The sequence below is a fragment of the Bubalus kerabau genome, chromosome 4, assembly GCF_029407905.1.
Source record: "Bubalus kerabau isolate K-KA32 ecotype Philippines breed swamp buffalo chromosome 4, PCC_UOA_SB_1v2, whole genome shotgun sequence".
NCBI classification, from domain to species: Eukaryota; Metazoa; Chordata; class Mammalia; order Artiodactyla; family Bovidae; genus Bubalus; species Bubalus kerabau.
Window position 1 is genome coordinate 110,164,400 of NC_073627.1, and position 14,321 is coordinate 110,178,720.

Below are 14,321 nucleotides of genomic sequence, written 5' to 3' on the forward strand. Positions count from 1 at the left end.
TCTCTAAATTCACTCCACCACCATGCCATTTCCCCCTTGGTGCCCTTATATTTGTTCTCTACCTGTGGGCTTTTATTTCTGCCTTGCAAATGGGTTTATCTGTTCCATTTTTCTGGAGTTATTTCTCCACTGATCTCCAGTAGCTTATTGGGCCCCTACTGACCTGGGGAGTTCCTCTTTCAGTATCCTATCATTTTGCCTTTTCATACTGTTCACGGGGTTCTCAAGGCAAGAATACTGAAGTGGTTTGCCATTCCCTTCTCCAGTGGACCACATTCTGTCAGATCTCTCCACCATGACCCGCCCATCTTGGGTGGCCCCACGGGCATGGCTTAGTTTCATTGAGTTAGACAAGGCTGTGGTCCTAATGTGATTAGATTGACTAGTTTTCTGTGAGTATGTTTCAGTGTGTCTGCCCTCTGATGCCCTCTTGCAACACCCACTGTCTTACTTGGGTTTCTCTTACCTTGGACAAGAATGAAGGGATGGAGCCAAAGCAAAAACAATACCCAGTTGTGGATGTGACTGGTGATAGAAGCAAGGTCTGATGCTGTAAAGAGCAATATTGCATAGGAACCTGGAATGTCAGGTCCATGAATCAAGGCAAATTGGAAGTAGTCAAACAAGAGATGGCAAGAGTGAACGTTGACATTCTAGGAATCAGCGAACTAAAATGGACTGGAATGGGTGAATTTAACTCAGATGACCAGTATATCTACTACTGTAGGCAGGAATCCCTCAGAAGAAATGGAGTAGTTTTCATGGTCAACAAAAGAGTTCAAAATGCACTACTTGGATGCAACCTCAAGAATGACAGAATGATCTCTGTTCGTTTCCAAGGCAAACCATTCAATATCACAGTAATCCAAGTCTATGCCCCAACCAGTAATGCTGAAGAAGCTGAAGTTGAACGGTTCTATGAAGACCTACAAGACCTTTTAGAACTAACACCCCAAAAAGATGTCCTTTTCATTATAGGGGATTGGAATGCAAAAGTAGGAAGTCAAGAAACACCTGGAGTAACAGGCAAATTTGGCCTTGTAATACAGAATGAACCAGGGCAAAGACTAACAGAGTTTTGCCAAGAAAATGCACTGGTCATAGCAAATACCCTCTTCTAACAACACAAGAGAAGACTCTACACATGGACATCACCAGATGGTCAACACCGAAATCAGATTGATTATATTCTTTGCAGCCAAAGATGGAGAAGCTCTATACAGTCAGCAAAAACAAGACCAGGAGCTGACTGTGGCCCAGATCATGAACTCCTTATTGCCAAATTCAGACTGAAATTGAAGAAAGTAGGGAAAACCACTAGACCATTCAGGTGTGACCTAAATCAAATCCCTTATGATTATACAGTGGAAGTGAGAAATAGATTTAAGGAACTAGATCTGATAGAGTGCCTGATGAACTATAGAATGAGGTTTGTGACATTGTACAGGAGACAGGGATCAAGACCATCCCCATGGAAAAGAAATGCAAAAAAGCAAAATGGCTGTCTGGGGAGGCCTTACAAATAGCTGTGAAAAGAAGAGAAGTGAAAAGAAAAGGAGAAAAGGAAAGATATAAGCATCTGAATGCAGAGTTCCAAAGAATAGCAAGAAGAGATAAGAAAGCCTTCCTCAGCGATCAATGCAAAGAAATAGAGGACAACAACAGAATGGGAAAGACTAGAGATCTCTTCAAGAAAATTAGAGATACCAAGGGAACATGTCATGCAAAGATGGGCTCGATAAAGGACAGAAATGGTATGGACCTAACAGAAGCAGAAGATATTAAGAAGAGGTGGCAAGAATACACAGAAGAACTGTACAAAAAAGATCTTCATGACCCAGATAATCACGATGGTGTGATCACTGACCTAGAGCCAGACATCCTGGAATGTGAAGTCAAGTGGGCCTTAGAAAGCATCATTACAAACAAAGCTAGTGGAGGTGATGGGATTTCAGTTGAGCTATTCCAAATCCTGGAAGATGATGCTGTGAAAGTGCTGCACTCAATATGCCAGCAAATTTGGAAAACTCAGCAGTGGCCACAGGACTGGAAAAGGTCAGTTTTCATTCCAATCCCAAAGAAAGGCAATGCCAAAAAATGCTCAAACTACCACACAATTGCACTCATCTCACACGCTAGTAAAGTATTGCTCAAAATTCTCCAAGCCAGGCTTCAGCAATAGATGAACCGTGAACTTCCAGATGTTCAAGCTGGTTTTAGAAAAGGCAGAGGAACCAGAGACCAAATTGCCAACATCCGCTGGATCATGGAAAAAGCAAGAGAGTTCCAGAAAAACATCTATTTCTGTTTTATCGACTATGCCAAAGCCTTTGACTGTGTGGATCACAATAAACTGTGGAAAATTCTGAAAGAGATGGGAATACCAGACCACCTAATCTGCCTCTTGAGAAATTTGTATGCAAGTCAGGAAGCAACAGTTAGAACTGGACATGGAACAACAGACTGGTTCCAAATAGGAAAAGGAGTACGTCAGGGCTGTATATTGTCACCCTGCTTATTAAACTTCTATGCAGAGTACATCATGAGAAACACTGGGCTGGAAGAAGCACAAGCTGGAATCAAGATTGCCGGGAGAAATATCAATCACCTCAGATATGCAGATGACACCACCCTTATGGCAGAAAGTGAAGAGGAACTCAAAAGCCTCTTGATGAAGGTGAAAGTGGAGAGTGAAAAAGTTGGCTTAAAGCTCAACATTCAGAAAACAGAGATCATGGTATTTGGTCCCATCACCTCATGGGAAATAGATGGGGAAACAGTGGAAACCGTGTCAGACTTTATTTTTTTGGGCTCCAAAATCACTGCAGATGGTGACTGCAGCCATGAAATTAAAAGACATTTACTCCTTGGAAGAAAAGTTATGACCAACCTAGATAGCCTATTGAAAAGCAGAGACATTACTTTGCCAACAAAGGTCCATCTAGTCAAGGCTATGGTTTTTCCAGTGGTCATATATGGATGTGAGAGTTGGACTGTGAAGAAGGCTGAGAGCCGAAGAATTGATGCTTTTGAATTGTGGTGTTGGAGAAGACTCTTGAGAGTCCCTTGGACTGCAAGGAGATCCAACCAGTCCATTCTGAAGGAGATCAGCCCTGGGATTTCTTTGGAAGGAATGATGCTAAAGCTGAAACTCCAGTACTTTGGCCACCTCATGTGAAGAGTTGACTCATTGGAAAAGACTCTGATGCTGGGAGGGATTGGGGGCAGGAGGAGAAGGGGACGGCAGAGGATGAGATGGCTGGATGGCATCACTGACTCGATGGACGTGAGTCTGAGTGAACTCCGGGAGTTGGTGATGGACAGGGAGGCCTGGCGTGCTGCGATTCATGGGGTCGCAAAGAGTTGGACACGACTGAGCGACTGAACGGAACTGTACCATTTTTCTAGATTCCACCTATATGTGTTAATATGAAATATTTGTTTTTTTCTTCCTGACTTACTTCAAGACCTGTGTTAACCCTTTTGCTTTCCTTCTTTCCCCAGGATTCAGATGTGACCTTGCCCACTCACTCACAGGGAACCTAAAGGCTGACTCTGGCTCTGAGAATTTCCAGCTTACCTTTTCCTGGGAGTCTTCATCTAACAGAGGTAAGATCACTTGTCCTTACATAGCTAGGTATGCGCTTGCTACTTAGTGCTTTAAAACTAAAATACATTTTGTTTAGATGCATACAGTAGTCACCACTTATCCATGGTTTTGCTTTGCATATTTTCAGTTACCCTTGGTCAAAACATTAAATGAAAAATTCCAGAGATAAACAGCCCATAAGTTTTGAACTATGCCCTGTTCTGCATAGATGAGGAAGTCTTGCACCATCGCACAGGGTCCAGCCCATGTAGTGAATTGTCCCTTTGTCCTGTGTATCCTGCTAATTGGTCATTCAGTAGCCTTTTGGTTTCAGATGACTGTTGGTGATATCACAAGGCTTGTGTGCAAGTCACACTTATGGTGAAGAATCTGCCTCCAATGAAGGAGATGCAAAAGACACAAGTTCAATCCCTGGGTTGAGAAGATCCAGTGGATCTTGGCAACCCACTCCAGTATTCTTGCCTGGGAAATCCCATGGATAGAGGAGCCTGGTGGGCTACAGTCTATGGGGTCACAAAGAGTCAGACTTGACTGCACACATGAGCCACAGAGAGCCACAGTGCACAATTTGAATCCAACAAAGAGAAATAGTAAAGTACTTACTTTGAGTGAAAAAAAGTGAAAGTTCTTGATTTAATGAGGAAAGGAAAAAAATGTATCTGAGGTCGCTAAGATTTATGGAATGAATCTTCTATCAGTGAAATTGTAAAGAAGAAAAATGAAATTCATGCTAGTTTTGCTGTTGCAACTCAAACTGCAAAAGTTATGAGCACAGTACGTGAAGAGTGCTTAGCTGAGATAGAAAAGGCAATAGGTTGTACAATAGGTATTTTGAGAGAGAAAGATCACATTTACATAACTTTTACTACAGTAGATTGTTACAGTTGTTCTATTTTATCATTATTTCTTGTTAATCTCTTACGGCAATTTATAAATTAAACTGTATCATGGGTATGTATGTATGTATAGGAAAAAGCATAGTGTATACAGTGTCTGGTACTATCCATGCTCTCAATTGAGCTTCCCTGGTGGCTCAGACAGTAAAGAAACTGCCTCTAATATAGGAGACCTGGGTTCAATCCCTGGGTTGGGAAAATCCCCTGGAGAAGGAAATGGCTACCCACTCCAGTATTCTTGCTTGGAGAATACCATGGACCAAAGAGCCTGATGGGCTACAGTCCATGGAGTTGCAGAGTCAGACATGACTGAGTGACCAGAACTTTCCCTTTTTTTTTTTTTTTTTTCCATGATCTCAGATATCCACTAGGGGTCTTGTGAGGTACCACCTTCAGAAAAGGCAGACTATTGTGTACACAAGTAGAAATGCTGTAAAGAACAGCAAGGGACTGATTAACCCAAATTAAGGTAAATGTGTACTTGGAGCTAGGGGGAGGAATGTGGTTAAGGAGGGATGTACGAGTGGCCTCTCAAGAGTGGGCAATGATCTGCTTCTTAACCCGGATATACATACATGGATCTTTACTATTTCTCAAACTGTATAATTTTATACTTTCTAGATGTTTGACATATTTTACAATAAAAACCATTGAGTAAGTTATAATATTCTGGAACTATCTCAGTGGTTAGAAGACATACTAGTGAATTTATACAGAAGCCAGCCCATCATTTTGACCTCCATATCCTTTGCCATATTCCCCAAAGTCAGGTGAGGAGAGGGAGATAGTAAAGGGGAAAAAAAAAAAAAAAAAACCCTAACCTAAGAAAAGGCAGGCCACTAGACTCTGACCTTCTCCCCTTATGCCAGAGCTGTGCTTCATTGGACAATAAAGCTCAGCTCCTGCTTTCATGGAACATGAAGATTGGTGGGACAAAGAAACAAGTAAATTTAGGCTCTGCAGGTGGGGAAATGGAGCACACAGAAGGGATCTCTACCTACTAATCACAATGTGAAAATAAGATAGTGCCATATATTTTACACACACACACACACACACACACACACACACACGTGTGTGTGTATATTATTTTTAAGGGAATTTTTCTACTTTGGGGCTTAAATAGAAGGCTCTAGAAATTCTATCTTAAAAAATAATGAATAAAGGATCATTCTTGCCTCTTTCTTTTCTCCCACCTCCAACCCTCCTACACATCTACCTCAGTTACAGTATTTTGCACATTCTATTGCATCTGTTCACATGTTTGCCTCTACCAGAGATCATAGCCTCTCTAGGGCTGGGCTCTGTCTTACCTTTGTGTCAGATGTACTTGACTCAGGCACTGCTATTTTTCAAGGACTGAGAATCAAGGCTCTCTTATCATGTCCTCTCCCTGCCTGCAGCCCCTTTGGCCCCTTTAGTCTCTTGTGTACCACTGTCCCTTGCTTAATGAAACTCCAGACACTCTGGACCCCTTCCTGTGCCTCAGTCATGCTGAGCTCATTCTCACCCCAGGGCCTTTGCACATGCTGCTGTCTCTTCCTTGAGGGTTCTTGCCTCAGTTTGTTCTTCTTACTTCAGGTCTTGGCTTAAATGATGCCCTTTGGGAGAGGTCTTCCACAACCACTGTATTTAATGCCACCTTTTTCTCTGTCTTCTTGCCTGTCCCCTCCATCCTATTAACCTTGACTTATTTTCTCCAGAGCATTTTCACTACCTGAAATTTGCTTAATTATTTACTTGTCTATTTATTGTCTCTCTTCTGCATTACAGCAGGGCTCTTCATTTGTGTTTGTTTTTGTGCTATATCTCTAGTAGCTAAACTATTGCCTGGCCTGCAGTAAGCACTCAATCCAGTTTTTGAATAAGTAAATTAATGGATGGTACTGTGTTAAGTATTTATATAACTGAGATGCATAACTGCATCTTGAAGAATTTAGTAATGAACAAAGGGGACCCAAGATTAGTGTGCTAATATAGTATCTAACACATAGCAGGCACTCAATAAATATTTATCCAATGAATAAATATACAGAATATGTAAAGGATTCTTGAAAATCAATTTTAAAATCCCACAAACCAATATATAAGCTGGCAAAGGAAAAACTCCTAGAAGTAATGGGTTTAGCAGAGTTGCAGGATTTGAGGTCAATATATAAAAATCAATTTTATTTCTGTATACCAGCAATTGAAAAGCAATCTTTTTTATTTTTTAAAAAATTTTGTATATTTCCCCTTTTTCTTTCTTTTTAAAATCAGAGTATAATTGCTTTACAATATTGCATAGTTTCTGCTATACATTGAAAGTCAATCAGCTGTGTGTATACATATATTCCCTCCCTCCCACCCCCACCCCCATTCTACCCATCTAGGTCATCACTTAGCACAGAGCTGAACTTTAACACATATATTTTATTTATTTATTTTTTTTCTAACACATATATTTTAAAATATTTTTAAATTGAAGTATAGTTGATTTGCAATGTATTAATTTCTGATATCCAGCAAAGTGACTCAATTATACACATATATGCATTCTTTTTTATATTCTTTTACTTTATGGTTTATCCCAGGATATTGAATATAGTAAGCTTCCTTCATGGCTCAGATAGTAGAGAACCTGCCTATAATAAAGGAGACGTGGGTCTGATCTCTGGGTCAGGAAGATCCCCTGGAGAAGGAAAATGGCTAACCACTCCAATATTCCTGCCTGAAGAATTCCATGGACAGAGGAGCCTGGCAGGCTACAGTCAATGGGGTCACAAAGAGTTGGACATGACTGCAGCGACTGAGCAGGCACAAACTGCACCCCAAAATAGAATGTGTGTGCATGCTCAGTCACTTCAATCATGTCCAACCTCATGGACTGTAGCCCACCAGGCTCCTCTATCCATGGGATTCTCCAGGCAAGAATACTGGAGTGGGTTGCCATGCCTTCCTCCAGATGATCTTCCTGACCCACGGATCCAAATGGGGTCTCATGCATTGGCAGGCAGGTTCTTTACCACTAGCGCCACCTGGGAAGCCCTCCAAAAAAGAATACTTTGGTATAAATCTAACAAAATATGTGTAGGATTCGTATGTTAAAAACTGGAAAACACTGATAAAATAAACAATGAATTATATATATTAAAAGACACATAGCCTTGGGATAAACCATAATGGAAAAGAATATAGAAAAGAATGTGTACAATTTCCCTGGTGGCTCAGTGACAAAGAATCTGCCTGCCAAGGTAAGAGACATGAGTTTGATCCCTGGTCCGGGAAAATCCCACATGCCGCAGAGCAACTAAAGCCATGTGCCACAACCATTGAGCCTGTGCTCTAGAGCCTGGGGATCGCAACTACTGAGCCCTCAGGCTGCAACTGCTGAAGCTCGCACACCCTAGAGCCCGTGCTCTGCAACAAGAGAAGGCCCCTCAGTGAGAACTCATGCACTGCAACTAGAGAGCATCCCCAGGCCCACTCACCGCAACTAGAGAGAAGCCCAGGCAGCAAGGAAGACCCAGCACAGCCATAAATAAATGAATATTATAAAAAAGAATCTGTATATGTATAAAATTGAGTCACTTTGCTGTAGAGCAGATATTAATATTACGTTATAAATAAATTATACTTCAATAAAAAATTTTTTGCTTTTTAGTTTATATTGTGGTATAAGCAATTAAAAATGTTGTGATAGTTTCAGGTGAACGGCAAAGGGACTCAGCCATATACATACATGTATCCATTCTCCCCCAAACTCCCCTGCCATCCAGGCTGCCACAAACATTGAGCAGAGTTCCATGTGCTATATGTACAGTAGGTCCTTATTATTATTCATTTTAAATATAACAGTGTGTACATGATCATCCCAAACTCTGTAACTATCCTTTCCCCCCATTCCCATCCCCACAACCATAAATTCATTCTCTAAGTCTGTGAGTCTCTTTCTGAAAAAAAAATTTTTTTAAAGACAGATAGGCATGTTCATTGTTAAAATGTCAGTTTTTCCCCAAATTAATCTATAGATCTAACATAATCCTAATCAAAATCTCAGCAGAATTTTTTGTAGATATCAATAAACTGATTCTAAAATTGATATGAGAGGCAAAGGAATTAGATTAGTCAATACAACTTTGCAAAAGAGGAGCCAATTTGAAGAGTCATGCCATCTGATTTTGAGAATTACTATAAATCTCCAGTAATCAAGACAGTGTGGTATTGACAAAAGAAAAGACCTATAGATCAATGAAACAGAACAGAGAACCTAGAAATTGACTCACATATATATATGTGGGTCATAGATTTTTGACAAAGATGCCAAATAGTCTTTTCAACAAAATAGTGCTAGAACAACTGGATATCCACAAGCGCAAACAAACAAACAAAAAACCAAACCAACAACAACCTTCAACTCATATCCTTTATTGTATATAACAATTACCTAAAATGCATTATAGATGCACCATAAACCTAACGTTAAAACCTAAAAATATAAAACTTCTAGAAGATAAAATTGAAAAATCCTTGTAACCTTGAGTTAAACAAAGATTTCTTTGCTTAACCTTGGTTTTAATCTTGGGTTAAGCAAAAGATATGTTACCTGAAACACAATCCATAAAAAACAAACTGATGAACTTGACTTCATCAAAATTTAAAACTTGTGCTCTGTAAAAGACACTTCAGAGTGTGAGAAGACAAGTCACAGACTGGGAGAAAATGTTTGCAAATCATATATATCCAACAAAGGACTTGTATCTATGATATACGAGTTTACAAAACTCAATAATAAGAGAACAAAACCCAGCTTTTTAAAAAATACCTGGTAAGAATTTATTTAGATACAACTGACAAGAAAATTTGCAAAACCAGTTTTTTACATGGGCAGAAGATTTGCACCAACACTTTACCAAAGAGAATATATGGAGAGAAAGTATCACATGAAAAGATGCTTCTCACTATTACTCATTAGAGAAATATAAATGAAAACTACAATGAAATACAATTTTATATCTACCAGATTGTAAATATGTTTTTACAACTCCAAGTGGTGTGTGGAAGATGCAGAAAAATGAAACTTCTCATGGCCTATTGATAGGAGTATAAATCTGAATGGTTTCTTTAGCAGGCAATTTGGCATTTATCTAGCTGGGTTGAAGACTCACATACCCCCATGACCCAGTAATTCCACTCCTAGAATGAGAAAATTTTGAACACGTACACAAAGAAAATAATGTGAACAAGAATGTTAGGTACAACATTTCATAGGAACAGCAGAAAATGTAGAAAAATGTCCATCACAGGTGAACAGACAAACTGGTTTATTGCTACATTGTCAAACAATATAGCAGGGGTTAGCAGACTATGCAGCCCATGAGTCAAATCCAGCCCAACACTCTTTGTGTAAATAAACCTTTATTGAAACCCAGCCACCTGCAGTCCTTGATATACTGTCTATGGATGCTTTCCTGCTACAATGACATCATTGGGTAGTTGCAACAGAAACTACATAGCCCACAAAGCCCAAAATATTGACTGTCTCTTTTCCACAAGAACGCAACACCAATAAATGAATCAGAGGTGTGTATTAGTGTTCAACCCAGAGAAACAAACCATCAGTCAGGGTTCAACCAAAGGGAAAAACCAGTGGGAGATAGATGGTAAGAGGTTTATTGCAAGAAATTGGCTTACATGATTGCAGACTTGGCTAGGTTAAGTCCAAAATCCACAGGGTAGGCCATCAGAAAGGGCAATCTGGAACTGTCAAGCAGGAGGTGAAGCTGCTGTCCACAGGATAATTTTTTTCTTCTTCAGAGAAGCCTCAGCTCTGCTCTTGATACCTTTCAACTGATTGAATCTTGTTCATCCAAATTATGTAGGATGATCTCCCTTACCTGAAGTCAACTGGTCAAGGGCTTTAATCACATCTACAGAATACATTCACAATAATACCTAGATTAGCGTTTCATTGAATGACTGGACACTGTAGTCAAGTTGACAAATAAAACTGACCATCACATGTATTAATAAAGATCTTGTAAATATAATACTGAACAACAACAAGTTACAAAATGATATGTGTGGCATGGTAACTTTTATATAAAACTTAAAATAATCATAGGAATTTAATGCCATTGATTGATACATGTCTGTGTAAAACTATGTGGAACACTGATAAACAGCTACTGTATGATACTGTTTGACACTGGGGAGGAAGAAAAGGAGTAGAATTGAGGGTGGGTATACTGTATCTGTAAATTTTTTTTTTTATGGCAAGAGACTCCAAAGCAAGGGAGGCATGTAGGAATCTTATTAAGCTTGACCCTTTATTACAATTTTAAAAATATATCATTGTTAACACTTGTATATGTGTTTGTAATTCTACACAATCATTACATTTTTAAAAATTCATAATGATTGGGCTTCCCTGGTGGCTCAGTGGTAAAGAATCCACCTACCAGTGCAAGAGACACAGGTTTGACCTCTGATCTGGGAAGATCCCACATGCCACAGAGCATAAGGCCAAGCGCCACAACTTTTGAGACTGTGCTCTAGAGCCTGGTAGTCGCAAATACTGAGCTCATGTGCCGAAACTACTGAGGCCCGAACACCCTAGAGACCATGCTCTGCAACAAGAGAAGCCACTGCAATGAGAAGCCCAAGCATCACAATCTGAGAGTAGCTTCTGTTCTCCACAGCTAGAGAAAGCCCACACAGCAGCGAAGACCCAACACAGCTGATAAATAAATAAATAAACTTAAAAAAAATTGTAATGATTGCCCTCATTCGGACAAACCTAAAAAGCATGTTCACACTGGGCAGTCAACTTTGAATCAGAACCACCCTGGAAAGGATCAGAGAGTAGAAGCTTCTTTTTTTTCCCCCTAAATTCCAAACCCCTCTTTGGAGGCTACATCAGACTTTTTTTCAGGAATCTGTATTTCAGGGACTGAGCCTCACATCCTGGGAGCCAAGTGTGGAAATTCAGTGTTCACTGTGCTGCAGCCTGTGTGCAGAGGAGAGCAGGGAGCAAGCTGTGAGTTATTCTTACTGGAGCCCTGACCTTGGCTGACCTCCACGGTGTCAAGCTCTGTAGCCAAACGGAACTCCTGACTTAAGGAGCTAGAGATAAAGAGGCAGGTGGCCGGTCACATGGCACGTGGCTGCTGATGGAATGAGACTTGTCAGACCTCCCAGGGGGCTCTCCCCAGGGTCTGCATGTGTGTTCACACACTAAGAAACAGCATTGAGCATGCTTCCTGAAGAAAGTCAGATGACTTCTGACTTAAGAGGTATTAAGCCTGGATTCAGAGGTGGCAACGTTCAGCATGCCTGCAGAAATCAATCAATTGACATTTCCTACAGCAAAGCAACATAACTCTTTTTGCAAAAAATTAACTTTTTTATGATTTGGAAAAGTACATGTTCTTTGTGAAAATTTAGAATATCTGAAAAGCTAGAGAGAAGAAAACAAAAATTCCCCTATGCAGAGTTATTAGTGGTTATCATCTATTCTTTTCTTTGTCATATATATTTTTTTCCTATAGTTAATTCATCTTTTTAGCAATGGTTATTGAGTACCTACTATGTACCAGGCTTTATTCTAGAGATACATGAATAAACAAAACAGAACATCAAGTTTCCTACCTTATGAAGCTCACAATGAGGAAGGTAAACCAATCATGGAAAAGTAAACACATAAATATGGAAGATAAATTTAGATCATATGTGCTATAGTGGAAAAAACAATACCTAAAAATACTGGAGACTTACAATGTGTTGTTCTAAGCCCTTCACCTCATATAATATTAATACATTGAGCAAAGCTGACGTATGTGGGGCGGGGGGTGTGTGCGCATGTGTATGTGTTTTAGATGGAAGATCATTACCATAAATCTTTCTGTTCAGTGGTCAGGGAAGTCTTCTTGCAGGAAATGACACAAGAGTCAAGGTTTGTGTGAAGGGAAGAAGACAACCAGAGAAGATGCAGGTTAAGGGCTTCCCTGGCAGAAGGCACAGCAAGTTTAAGTTCCCTGAGTACAAAATAGTTTTAGCATGTTCATGAAACAGAAGGCAAAAGACAAGCATAGCTGAAACTTTGGGGCACAAGGGGCAGAGTGGTCTGCAACGACACTAAAGATGTATGTTTTGTGATTAGGCCATGTAGGATCTTGAAGCCCACAGTAAAGAGTTTAACTTTTATTCTAAGACGTTACAAAGCCTTTAGATTTTAAGCAGCAGAGAGATAAGATCTGATTTCCACTGGTTTAGAGATCATGCTGCACAGTGTTTGGCAAATGAATTTTAAGGATGCAAATCAGAATCTGGAAGATGAGTTGGAAGTTTCCTGAGGTCATCCAAGTGAAAGGCGATGGCCCATTGGACCAGGCTAACAGCAGAATAGATGAACAGAAGTGGGGGAGAGTTAGGATTCTATTGAAGTGACACTGTTTTTGTAGTTTTATGTAGGCCCTGTTCATTTTCCTTCATTTTAGAAAATAAAAAGGATTTAGAAAATTCTTCTAAAACAGAATTTTAAAATATATCAGCCACACTTCAGGAGACCCAAATTGGAAAACAAGCAGGGAAGCCTAAGAATGGTAGATCCTGTTATTGTTTTGAGGGAGAGGGTGGGATGATTTGGGAGAATGGCATTGAAATATGTATAATATCATATAAGAAATGAATCGCCAGTCCAGGTTCGATTCAGGATACAGGATGCTTGGGCCTGGTGCACTGGGATGACCCAGAGGGATGGTATGGGGAGGGAGGTGGGAGGGGGATTCAGGATTGGGAACACGTGTACACCCGTGGCGGATGCATGTTGATGTTGGCAAAACCAATACAATATTGTAAAGTAAATAAATAATAATAATTAAAAAAAACAACAAAAAAAAACTGAACATTCAAAAAATGAAAAAAAAAAAAAAGAATGGTAGATCCTAAGAAAATGGAAGGCTAACCCTGGACTGTGATTGGAGGCTCCAGGGAACTCTTGAGTACAGCAGATCCAGGCAATGTTTTTTCCAGCTGTTTCATTCTCTCCTCATCCCACCTCTGTCTTCACACTCTCACTTAAGTATAATTAAAGGCCTGAACTTTTGCCACAGCTGCGACTCATGGAAAAATTGACACCACTCACTGACACAGTGCCTGTGCCTGACTTACCAACATCCTACAGTTGGAATTTGAAACTTGGGAGCCCTCTTTGCTAAAACCCTGCTGAGTTGAAAGGCAAAGTTGAAGGCAGTTGCAAATGGGGTTTTACCAAAGGCTGTGGAGCCCATATTATTGATTGCTATACAGAGTCACTCTCTAATACTTCTTCTTCCCCCGAGAGCCTGCCCTTTACTATAAAGAGTGACAGTGCCAGATATTTTCCCTAGCCTCCCTTGAGCCCAGCTTCCCTGGTTGCTCAGCTGGTAAAGAATCTGCCTGCAATGTAGGAGACCCCGGTTTGATTCCTGGGTCAGGAAGATCCCCTGGAGAAGGGATAGGCTTCCCACTTTAGTATTCTTGGGCTTCTCTGATAGCTCAGATGGTAAAGAATCCTCTGGAGAAGGGATTCCTTCTCAATACTCAAGTATTCTTGGGCTTCCCTGGTACAGGTAATCCACCTGTAATGCAAGAGACCTGGGTTCGATCCCTGGGTTGGGAAGATCCCCTGAAGGAGGGCATGGCAACCCAATCCAGTATTCTTGCCTGGAGAATCAAATTGACAGAGGAGCCTGGTGGGCTACAGTCCAAGGGGTTGCAAAGAGTTGGACATGACTGAGCAACTCAACAACAGCACATCCCTTGCAGCCAGACCTCAAATCTAAGAGTATTGTCTT

The 14,321-nt window shown here is 40.4% G+C and overlaps 1 protein-coding gene across 2 annotated transcripts in view; it reads left to right on the forward strand.

Moving 5' to 3' along the window:
• PIP5K1B (phosphatidylinositol-4-phosphate 5-kinase type 1 beta) overlaps positions 1-14,321 on the forward strand; it is a 471,859-nt gene that overhangs the window by 110,549 nt on the left and 346,989 nt on the right. For both annotated transcript variants that reach the window (XM_055578263.1, XM_055578262.1), the window contains exon 3: positions 3,505-3,609. The gene's annotated coding sequence lies outside the window, so the exon portion shown is untranslated. The remainder of the gene's footprint in view (positions 1-3,504; positions 3,610-14,321) is intronic.